Raw genomic sequence first — 12,716 nt, forward strand, 5'->3', positions numbered from 1 at the left:
TCTTCCTCTTGACTTAAAGACCTTGGTTTAAACTTCAACCGGAAAGTAGTTCCTTGCTGCTACCATGCGATTGATACGTCCCTTGACATTTTTGTTAACAGATAACCCTTGTCACCTTGAGTTATGCTGTAAATTGGATATGCCCTTGAGCTGAATGTAATCGAACTCGAGGGTTTGTTGACAGACACCCCTTCGCTGTGAAGTTGAGCTTTGAATTGGATATCTTCGTTGTGAAGTTGAAATCCAATCTAAAGATGGATGTTGCTGGTGGGCACAATATCATTCGTCGTGAAGTTGAAATAGTGGATGGCCCCTTCTTTGTGAAGTTGAGCCTTGAATTGGATATCCTTCATCGTGAAGTTAAAATCGTAGATGACCAATTCGTTGTGAAGTTGAGCCTTGAATTGGATATCCTTCATCGTGAAGTTAAAATCATAGATGACTCATTCGTTGTGAAGTTGAACCTTGAATTGGATATCCTTCGTCATGAAGTTGAAATATAATCTAAAGATGAATGTTGATGGTGGGCACGATATCCTTCGTCGAGAAGTTGAAATCATGGATGACCCCTTCGTTGTGAAGTTGAGCCTTGAATTGGATATCCTTCGTCGTGAAGTTGAAATCCAATCTAAAGATGAATATTGCTGGTGGGCACGATATCATTCGTCGTGAAGTTGAAATCGTGGATGACCCCTTCTTTGTAAAATTGAGCCTTGAATTAGATATATATCTTCGTGAAGTTGAAATTCATCTAAAGATGAATGTTGATGGTGGGCACGATATCCTTCGTCATTAAGTTGAAATCGTGGATGACCCCTTCGTTGTGAAGTTGAGCCTTGAATTGGATATCCTTCGCCGTGAAGTTGAAATCGTGGATGGCCCCTTCGTTGTGAAATTGAGCCTTGAATTGGATATCCTTCGTCGTGAAGTTGAAATAGTGGATGGCCTATTCGTTGTGAAGTTGAGCCTTGAATTGGATATCCTTCGTCATGAAGTTCAAATCCAATCTAAAGATAAATGGTGCTTCGAGTTCAATATCCTTCGTTGTGAAGTTGAAATTGACTATGAATGAAACTGGAAAGTTGTTTGTTGACAGATAGATTTTCTCGACTTAAGTTGTGCTGTAAATTTTCTCTAAATGAAGGATGGCCCCCATTCGCGGGTCTAAATCGATCATAATTCTTTGGATGACTCCCCTTCACGGGAAAGCCAAATTTTGTCAGCCAGATATCCTCCATCGTGGAGTTGAAATCAAGTATCTTTCGCCTTGAAGTTGAAACTTGACTCTAAAGCTGCAAAATTATGTATGTGAAAAAGATAACAAATGTGACGCTCTTAAATATGCATAAATGCATGCAACATGAATTGGCTCTGCTTTATTTTCTGGATGAAGCCTCATTTTGTATATCGGTCTTGTACTCAGAATCGACCATGCCCCATTTTCTTCTTGGGTTGCAGTCTTTCACATTTGAGACTGACCTGTTTGAAAATGTTTTTTCCTTTCTCTTATTTTAGAAGGGAATAAAAATATATAAAAATGTAAAAATTCTGTAAAACATTACCCCTAAATCTAGGCTCGCAATCGAATCAAATTATAAACATAATTTCAAATAATATCAAAACCTCTTTACCGCTTTCAGAGTTATAGCTCTTTGACAAATATTCAAATGAATGAGTTGGCTTTAGGTTGGCCTCCTATTTTCTAAGGTTTCAGCCATAAAAAATGTCATTTTTGGTCATTGCAACGTGCCTTTTTCTTAGCTTGACATTTTAATTGGATTCGGACAAAATGATGCAACTAGCATAATCAAGTACTAGACCTTCTATTTCGGTCCTTTGAAATCTTTCATTTCTTCAAGTTTTGTAGACTCCTCTAACAAAGATAGTGCGGAAAATCAGTCTAAAAATGAAATTCCCGATTGTTCGTGTGAAATTGACTATAACAGGTGTTCCTTAACTCCCTTAGTTTATCATTATCGAAAATTTCTTGTTTAGATAAATTTGATTTAATTTGCCATTGTATGGCTAGCCAAATCCATAAAGCCGGGGCGTTTAACCAATTGCTTTAGAGGGATAGCTTAATATTATAATCACTTTTATCATGTTAACTGAAGGGTTTATCTCATTACAAAGTCTTCAGCCTGACAATAGCAGTGGAGCAAACACCGAGTTGCCAAGTGTCCGAGTAATGTCATGGTTTGAACGTAATCTATTCATAAAGTCAGGGCTTTCGAGTTTTCTCTATAACCAATTGCCTTAGTGGAATAGCTCAGCTTTTATGGATTTAATTTATTAAGATTGCTAAGAAAAACCTGTTATAGTGTAGGTGTTTGTTGAAAATAAAAAATTTCATCTTTAGAGTTTAATTTTCAAGCAACTGACCTAGACTAGATTCGCCTACTCGACTATTTCATCTGTAAAGATCAGGATCATCATTTAACGTCTTAAACAAAAAGTACATTAATATCATATGCAAAAGATGCCCTATGTTGTCTGCACCTATGCACACCTAAATACCAAGCCTCTTTTTCGTTCCTTTATGAGATGAGAAGGCTATCTTGGTTCTTGTAAGAGAAAGGTATGGTGTTCGAGCGTATTTTTTGGGGTAAGGTCAAAGTCCTTGTGTTACCACTTTTTAATTGTGTTACTTTGTCAAAGATCTATAAATCCAATCATTTATAGAGTTTTTAATTCAGTTGATATTCAAAGAATTTGAAATCTATAAATTTGATTTATTGTTCGTCATCTTTAAAGTAACATAAATTTATATAAATGTTCTTACAAAAACTTGAGAAAAGATGAAAAAAACAAATTCAAACAAAATGCCTCAAATGATGAAATGATCTTCCTCACTTTGATGCCCCCAAGTTGTTGTCGATCCAGTTCTTGTTACGAATCTTCTACATGATTCTCTTGAATGCGTAACAGTTCTCAATAGTGTGCCCTAGGGCACCGCCATGATATTAACAATAAGAATTCTCATCATACCACTTGGGGTATGGGGGCTTTAAGGGTTCCACTGGGTATGGTGACACTACGTGAGTATCAAAAAGTTGTCGGTAAAGTTCCTTGTAAGTCATGGGAATAGGATCAAAATATTCCCATTTTTTATGTCATGTGAATGTAACAAAAAGGAAAAAAATGTGAAATATGCAGGAATGCATGATGCATGCGATGTTCGAGGCATTAATCAAAAAATGTGTCTGTTATTATAAATAATCCTTATTGGGGACAAAAGTGTTATTTCTTAAGAGACAAAAACATTTTAAAAGTATATTCTGACTAAGTCATCAAGACTCAAAACATGTTGACTACTCTTCTGCCTTCGTCTATCACAGGTTGAATACCCTGTTGAACTACTCCGGTTTCTCTGGTTAAATCGTGCAAGTGACAAGTTGCTTTTTGTACTTTCCCCAAGAAGTCTCGAATGATTGTATCTCTGGTTTTCACTCTCTGTCGAGTCTTCCCTTAACGAAAGCGCCTTTGAAAGCCTCCATTGAAGGGAACTATCTGAAACTCACTTGTTTGCTTCTTGAATTTGTCAACAATAGCCTGTCGTCTTTGAAGGGACTCACCAGGTCAACAACCTTTTTCTCGTCTTGCCCCTGGAACCTTTGCCAGCTTAAAAAGTTGACTTTTGATGTGCACAATATAAATCCCGATCCATTCTGAGTACTTTACCATGCAACAAAGTGGTGTACTCTTCGATCGCGGGCACCGTATTTTCTTGACATGAGTCTTTTCTGACCATAGTTAGACCTCCAAGCTTTTCATCTCTTGTATTTATTGAAAACATTTTTGTGTTTCGATATAACAAATTAAGTTTAAATGAATTTTAAGATTTTACAAATGATTTTCTAAGTATATTCGATTTAATTAATCAAATATCAATTTATTACTCCAAGTCTTTTTAGTTCAAATTCAAACCTTACTAAATGTGTAAAAATGTGTTTTATACTTAAACAATTTTTGAAACAAATTTCATAAAGTATTTTGAACCAAAATAAAGCCTAAAATCAATTTATCAAAGTGATGCACCGATGCACCAATCCATGCATCGATGCACCATGAATTAAATTGAACATCGAATGCATTTCATGCATCGATGCACATACCATGCATCGATGCACTGAGGATTTTATGAAAATATCGAATGCATTTGATGCATCGATGCACCAGCCATGCATCGATGCACTCTGGCTATTTTGAAATATCTAATGCGCTTGATGCATCGATGCACTCGTAGTGCACCGATGCACTAAGGGTCCAACGATCAAAATATTTGAATTTTACACTGATGCACCGATGCACCATGGGTATGCATAGATGCACTGACGCTCCCAACTGATTTAATTAATTGTTTTCACACTTAAACGACTCTATTGACTCCACTAAGCATCCCCAACGTTCAGAATCATTTAAAGGTGTATTTAAACAAGCTTAGAAGCCATTGATAAAAAACAAGAAACAAGAATCAAAGAGAAAGCATCAAACCTCAAGTTTGAGCATTTCAAGCCTATTTTTCATTCAATCATTTTGCTTTCAAGAACACTACTTGTACTCAATTGTATTCATTTCTGAGTGTTCTTTTCTTTGTTCTAGAATTATGCAAACAATCTACCAAATGAATATATCAAAGTTATGACGGATAGATTCTCAACGATTGTCAATGGTCTCAAATCATATGGAGAGATCATTCCAAATGAAAAGCTTGTGAGGAAGTTAGTTTACTTACTTCCAAAATCGTGGCAATCCAAGAAGACGACAATCATCGAGGCTAAGTGTAACACCTGCAATACCGGGTTAGTGACTAAATTGAAAAGTTTCAGAATTTGGTGATCAATTTAGGAAAAATTGAAAAGTTTAGGGATTTAAAGTGTAATATTTTGATAGTGGATTAATGGTAATTATGGAAGAATTGAAAGGGTATTATGGTCTTTTTATGTAAAAGATATTTATCTTTTATTTAAAGAGAGAAGCTTATGAGTGAGGAAGTATCTGGAAAGCTTCATTCTTCTTCTTTCTTCTTCCCGTTGGTTTACTTCATAAGGGTGAGTTTAATTTCAGCTTCTTAATTCTTGAATTATAAATTAGTTTTGATTCTTTGGGTATTAAATAAGCTTAAGGAAAGCTTACATGGGATTTAAACAATAAGATAAAGGAATTAAGAAGGAATTTGTAATATGAGTTTTAAGATGAAATTTTGATATGGTATGGTTGTTGAAGTTTTATGAATGAATTTGACTTGTCATCAATCTAATTAAGAAGTATGAAGTGTTAGAATTGGAATTAGAACACATTGAAAATTTAGTGTGATTCTTGAATGCCATGTAAATGATGGAATTTTGGATTTAAAGAAGTGATTATGGAATAGAAATGAGTTTAAATATGTGTATGGAAGTTAGGAATACAAAAGGAAATAAAATATGAAGGTTTAAGCTGAAATGAAGTGAATTTCGAGCTCAAAAATATGATTTCTGGGCAAGGGGAATCGATACCCATTCAAGGGGAACCGATACCCCTTCAAACGAACAAAATTTCCAGAATGTCATGAGGGAATCGATACCCCCATAGTAGGGAACCGATTCCCCCTAAAGGAAAATTGTAAATATTAGTTTAATAAGTTCGGTTAAGTTGCTAGTATCAAATTACAAGGTGTAGGTATCTAATAATTGTCTTAAAATGTATAATTATATAGATTCAGAGCCTAAACGAGTTCCGGAATCATTGACAAGTAAGATCGATAAAAGGGAAGATAAGAGATTGGAATGGACTAGTGAGGCCAGGTGAGTGCATATTAGTATTATATGATGTTAAATGGAAATAAGACTTGTAACAAGTCTATTTCCATAGTAAAATACATGAATTTATAAATAGAAGTATATACGTGTATGATTTATATGTGTTGACATGTTATTGTATATATGTATTATATGGTTGATGTGAATGTGTGATATGTTATGATGATATAAACCATATGATATGATAATAAACTATATGAATATGTGATTATGAATAGGTAGAAAGGAAACAAATGATGATATAAGAATCCATTATAAGATTTATGATATGAAAATATGATAGTGAGCTATGTGAAAGAACTATGAGATATATGAGTTATATGTAAAATATATGCGAACAAGATATGACATCTATGTTTATATGAAACAATGCAAGGTGATATGAGCTGTGTGAGATATGAATATAAGATATATGAGAAGTGAAAAAATTACATGAAAATAGACTAAGTGATTACATGTATATGTGAAAGAAGCTATATGATAAGATCTATGTGATTACATGCAACATATGATATTAGATATATGTTTACACATACATGTGGTATGTGACAGAAAAGAAGGAACATGTGATTATGAGATCAATGATTACACGTACATGTGATACATGACTGAAAAGAAAAGATATGTGGTTATAAGAGAAAGAATATGAATAAGTAATGTGAACTGTTATAAATGATAATGCCCATGTTATGTGATATGAGAGCTAGGGGTATAGTTGGCATGCCAAGGGTCGAGGGTTTACCTATGTTCTTCGGGACATATGGACTGTTTACCTATGTTCTTCGGGACATATGGACTATTTACCTATGTTCTTCGGGACATATGGACTGTTTACCTATGTTCTTCGGGACATATAGACTGTTTACCTATGTTCTTCGGGACATATGGATTGTTTACCTAGGTTCTTCGGAATCTATGGACTGGTCCTTCGGGACATTGATCGAGCTGTGGTGACAGCATATGTGTGCACAACCTCAATGTACTCACATACCTTAAGTTCTCACTAGTGTGCATGGGCTAATAAAGTGATTAAACAAGCATACTGAATGTGATATGTATACGATGGGTTTATAAGTGGTTTGAGATGTGTTACATGAACCATATGATGTTATGTGTGTTTCTTAATGATAATGATGGTATATGTTTATGTATGATTTATGTTATATGAAATATTATATGTTTTATATGCCTCACTAAGTCAACGACTTAGCGTGTGATTGTTTCACACATAGGTTTCGAGAAGAGTAAAGAGTAATGCGGAGCAAGACAGGCCAGTTCTTCTTACCAAATGTCAGATCAGAAAATATATGTACTGTATATAGAGTGTAGTTGGCATGTAGTCTAAAGATATAAATTGGATGAACTCTGATATATTTTGTAAATGTTTTGAATAAGTTAAATGTTATCAAAGTTTTTAAATTACTCACTATCTTATACGAATAAATGGTTGAAAAGTCAATGTGACACTTCAGACTTGTATCCGGGTCGGATACGGGTTGGGGGTGTTACATTTAATGGTATCAGAGCTAAGGTTTAGCCGATTCTCGGTATAAACCGAAGTCCAAAGTGTAATAAAATGTGTACATGCCAACATAGAGTGAAAAATTTCTGATCTGATAGGGTAAGGAGTGTGCTGTCTTGTTAATAGAGTTAAATTGTTATGTGATATAAGATAAGTGAATACTGAGAATGAGTTATGAGATATATATATATATATATATATATATATATATATATATATATATATATATATATAGATAGATGATATGTGAACATATACAAATGACATACGTTATATGATATGAATTGGATGATCATATGCACACGTGATATGTAATAGAAGTAAGGATATGAGCACATGAATATATGAGAGCTTCCAAAGTGAAGCACAAGGCGATAGACCTGAGGGTAATAGCATTCACCTGCCCTGGCCAGGCAGGGAGAAGAGCGAAAACCTCAGGGAATGTCTGTATAAGAGTAGAGGATGATTCATGATGTTGAATGATATTCCGATGTGTTTTTAATTGTATACTTCGTTAACTCATAGAATGAATGTATCGAAATAGTTAAAAGAGTTATGAGCACCCGATCTCAAGGGTGAATTTGATGAAGGCTCTGTTGTTACAGACCTTTGGGTATATGATATGAAGATAATGCTAGAAGATGTTCATTTCTCCATAGTGGAGAAATTAAATTGAGAAGTTTGTTATTATGTGGATAAGAAGGAATATGGTGAACGAGTGTCACCATAAGGATGTTAAAAGATCAAGTGACGCGGTTATTGTTTGTAAAAGAGTTTGTATTCTAGATGGAAATAGTTAGCATTGGCTAACAAGAGTATGTGATGAAAATGTAATGGAATTAATATATTGATAGGTTATGATAACCAAATATGAAGAGGATTTGGATACAGTTGTATAGTTTGATCATTGTAAGGTGTTGTGGTGAAGAAGATAAAGATTTGTATGTTTGAAGGAAATACAAGTACAATAGATGATAAGAATGAGGTTCTGTACAAGTAAGGTTGATTATCAAAGTTATGAAAAGATATAGTTTAGTTATGTTATAAGAAGATTTTGATAATCAAAGGATTAAAAATGATAAATGATTATAAGGAAGTGCAGATTATAAGTTTGATTAGAAGTAAGAAAAGTATGTAAGGTTATATGAAGAGATTATGTGTATCGTAATATAGACAAGGATGAAAGATTAAGTAAAAGTTTGGATTGTGGTGAATTAATTAAGAAATGAGGAAAGAAATCAATTGATTGATTTTTGATTTTGAGTGATAAGAATTGATGTTACTGTCTACAGGATAAGTAACATTATATGAATGGAATCAGAGTTATGAATTTGAAACAAAGGGATAGTATTGTATATAAGAAAGAGGGTGGAGATGATAAGGATTTGTACTTTAGAATGAAAGAGTTAGCGTTGACTAACAAGATTTTGTGATGAAATTGTATTGGATATAGTTGTATATTTTGATTACGTAAATGTGATATAGTGAATGAAGTGAGGATTTGTATGGAAGTGTAAATGATAAGTTCGATTTAGAAACACGAAAAGTGTGCAAGGTGATGTGAAAATATTGTTTGACTCCTTAAAGTATATGTTTTATCACAATTGAAGAAGATTTAAAGTTGAGTTTTAGTCAAATGATGACGAAATACAAGTTTGGTATGGTTATAAGGTAATTAGAGAGTTATGAAGAAATAGATGGATTTCTGATATAGAGTGATGAGATGGATGTTACTGTCAACGTGATGAGTGACATTATATGGAATTTTAGAAAGGTCAAAGGAAAATGCATAATCGAATGAGAGAAAAGACAACAATGGATTGGTATTACTGGTTATTGTTTATATGATAAGCAACAGAAGATGAATGTATAAACGAAAAAGATAGTTGGAAAACTAAAGGATTGAAAAGTAAGTTTCTGATGATGACAAGAAAGAATAAGTCAGGGAAGCAACATAAGAACATTAGAAGATATGTTCTTATTAAGATGTTCAGTGAAAATTCGAGGGCGAATTTTCTTAAAAGGAGGGGAGATTTGTAACATCCGCAATACCGGGTTAGTGATTAAATTGAAAAGTTTCAGAATTTGGTGATCAATTTAGGAAAAATTGAAAAGTTTAGGGATTTAAAGTGTAATATTTTGATAGTGGATTAATGGTAATTATGGAAGAATTGAAAGGGTATTATGGTCTTTTTATGTAAAAGATATTTATCTTTTATTTAAAGAGAGAAGCTTATGAGTGAGGAAGTATCTGGAAAGCTTCATTCTTCTTCTTTCTTCTTCCCGTTGGTTTACTTCATAAGGGTGAGTTTAATTTCAGCTTTTTAATTCTTGAATTATAAATTAGTTTTGATTCTTTGGGTATTAAATAAGCTTAAGGAAAGCTTACATGGGATTTAAACAATAAGATAAAGAAATTAAGAAGGAATTTGTAATATGAGTTTTAAGATGAAATTTTGATATGGTATGGTTGTTGAAGTTTTATGAATGAATTTGACTTGTCATCAATCTAATTAAGAAGTATGAAGTGTTAGAATTGGAATTAGAACACATTGAAAATTTAGTGTGATTCTTGAATGCCATGTAAATGATGGAATTTTAGATTTAAAGAAGTGATTATGGAATATAAATGAGTTTAAATATGTGTATGGAAGTTAGGAATATTAAAGGAAGTAAAATATGAAGGTTTAAGCTGAAATGAAGTGAATTTCGAGCTCAAAAATATGATTTCTGGGCAAGGGGAATCGATACCCATTCAAGGGGAACCGATACCCCTTCAAACGAACAAAATTTCCAGAATGTCATGAGGGAATCGATACCCCCATAGTAGGGAACCGATTCCCCCTAAAGGAAAATTGTAAATATTGGTTTAATAAGTTCGGTTAAGTTGCTATGATCAAATTACAAGGTGTAGGTATCTAATAATTGTCTTAAAATGTATAATTATGTAGATTCAGAGCCTAAACGAGTTCCGGAATCATTGACAAGTAAGATCGATAAAAAGGGAAGATAAGAGATTGGAATGGACTAGTGAGGCCAGGTGAGTGCATATTAGTATTATATGATGTTAAATGGAAATAAGACTTGTAACAAGTCTATTTCCATAGTAAAATGCATGAATTTATAAATAGAAGTATATACGTGTATGATTTATATGTGTTGACATGTTATTGTATATATGTATTATATGGTTGATGTGAATGTGTGATATGTTATGATGATATAAACCATATGATATGATAATAAACTATATGAATATGTGATTATGAATAGGTAGAAAGGAAACAAATGATGATATAAGAATCCATTATAAGATTTATGATATGAAAATATGATAGTGAGCTATGTGAAAGAACTATGAGATATATGAGTTATATGTAAAATATATGCGAACAAGATATGACATCTATGTTTATATGAAACAATGCAAGGTGATATGAGCTGTGTGAGATATGAATATAAGATCATATGAGAAGTGAAAATAATTACATGAAAATAGACTAAGTGATTACATGTATATGTGAAAGAAGCTATATGATAAGATCTATGTGATTACATGCAACATATGATATTAGATATATGTTTACACATACATGTGGTATGTGACAGAAAATAAGGAACATGTGATTATGAGATCAATGATTATACGTACATGTGATACGTGACTGAAAAGAAAAGATATGTGGTTATAAGAGAAAGAATATGAATAAGTAATGTGAACTGTTATAAATGATAATGCCCATGTTATGTGATATGAGAGCTAGGGGTATAGTTGGCATGCCAAGGGTCGAGGGTTTACCTATGTTCTTCGGGACATATGGACTATTTACCTATGTTCTTCGGGACATATGGACTGTTTACCTATGTTCTTCGGGACATATGGACTGTTTACCTATGTTCTTCGGGACATATGGACTGTTTACCTAGGTTCTTCGGAATCTATGGACTGGTCCTTCGGGACATTGATCGAGCTGTGGTGACAGCATATGTGTGCACAACCTCAATGTACTCACATACCTTAAGTTCTCACTAGTGTGCATGGGCTAATAAAGTGATTAAACAAGCATACTGAATGTGATATGTATACGATGGGTTTATAAGTGGTTTGAGATGTGTTACATGAACCATATGATGTTATGTGTGTTTCTTAATGATAATGATGGTATATGTTTATGTATGATTTATGTTATATGAAATATTATATGTTTTATATGCCTCACTAAGTCAACGACTTAGCGTGTGATTGTTTCACACGTAGGTTTCGAGAAGAGTAAAGAGTAATGCGGAGCAAGACAGGTCAGTTCTTCTTACCAAATGTCAGATCAGAAAATATATGTACTGTATATAGAGTGTAGTTGGCATGTAGTCTAAAGATATAAATTGGATGAACTCTGATATATTTTTGTAAATGTTTTGAATAAGTTAAATGTTATCAAAGTTTTTAAATTACTCACTATCTTATACGAATAAATGGTTGAAAAGTCAATGTGACACTTCGGACTTGTATCCGGGTCGGATACGGGTTGGGGGTGTTACACTAAGAACCTAAAATCCTTAACTCTTGAAGAGCTAATTGGTTCCCTCCTCACTCATGAAATGATGCTGAAAAACGGGCAGATACAGATAAACATACATTTCCTTATTGGTTCAGATGTCTACAGATTTTTTTCAGGCTGATCTGATGTCCATTGATATCGCATGTAGTAACAAATAGTATTCATTTCAGATGGAAATATTTCGGATGTCTAGGTTCAGGAGATCAGAATAGGTTTTCTAGTGTGTTCCCGTAAAACCAGAAACAAGATACATATCTTTTAAAATATATATATATATATATATATATACCCCTATCCGTTCATATCATAAATGTATAGGTTCCCCAGAACTATACACCCAACCGCACATACCATTTAGACCCTGAGCACAAAGCCGAAGAGTCTGCAGATAATCTTCCTCCAACAATAAACCCCCAGATAAAACATTTCTCTGTCGGTAAACAGAGATATCATAAATGAAAACCTAAATCAGATCAGATATCATAACAAAATCCAGGTTAGGAATCAGAATAGATTTCAGATCAGATGTCAAAACAGAATTCAAATCAGAAATCAGATAAAATATTCATATAAGTATGGAACACACTAGAGTTTCCAGATATTATTTAGAGATACAAGATAATCTTATCGGGCAGATAAACACAAATATTCAGTTTATCAATAGAATGTCGGAAATTAGAATCACTATTAAAAGAGTTTGTTAACTGACAAAATCATCAGTTATTCATAATATGCTTATCATGATCATCTTATTCGGAAATTTATCGGAAGCTCTACGTAATCAGAAGGGTATTCAAAATTTTTTACATATGAGTTACTTATGTTTTCATACATGAC

The sequence above is a fragment of the Hibiscus syriacus genome, unplaced genomic scaffold (assembly GCF_006381635.1).
Source record: "Hibiscus syriacus cultivar Baekdansim isolate YM2019G1 unplaced genomic scaffold, ASM638163v2 tig00005659_pilon, whole genome shotgun sequence".
Taxonomy (NCBI): domain Eukaryota; kingdom Viridiplantae; phylum Streptophyta; class Magnoliopsida; order Malvales; family Malvaceae; genus Hibiscus; species Hibiscus syriacus.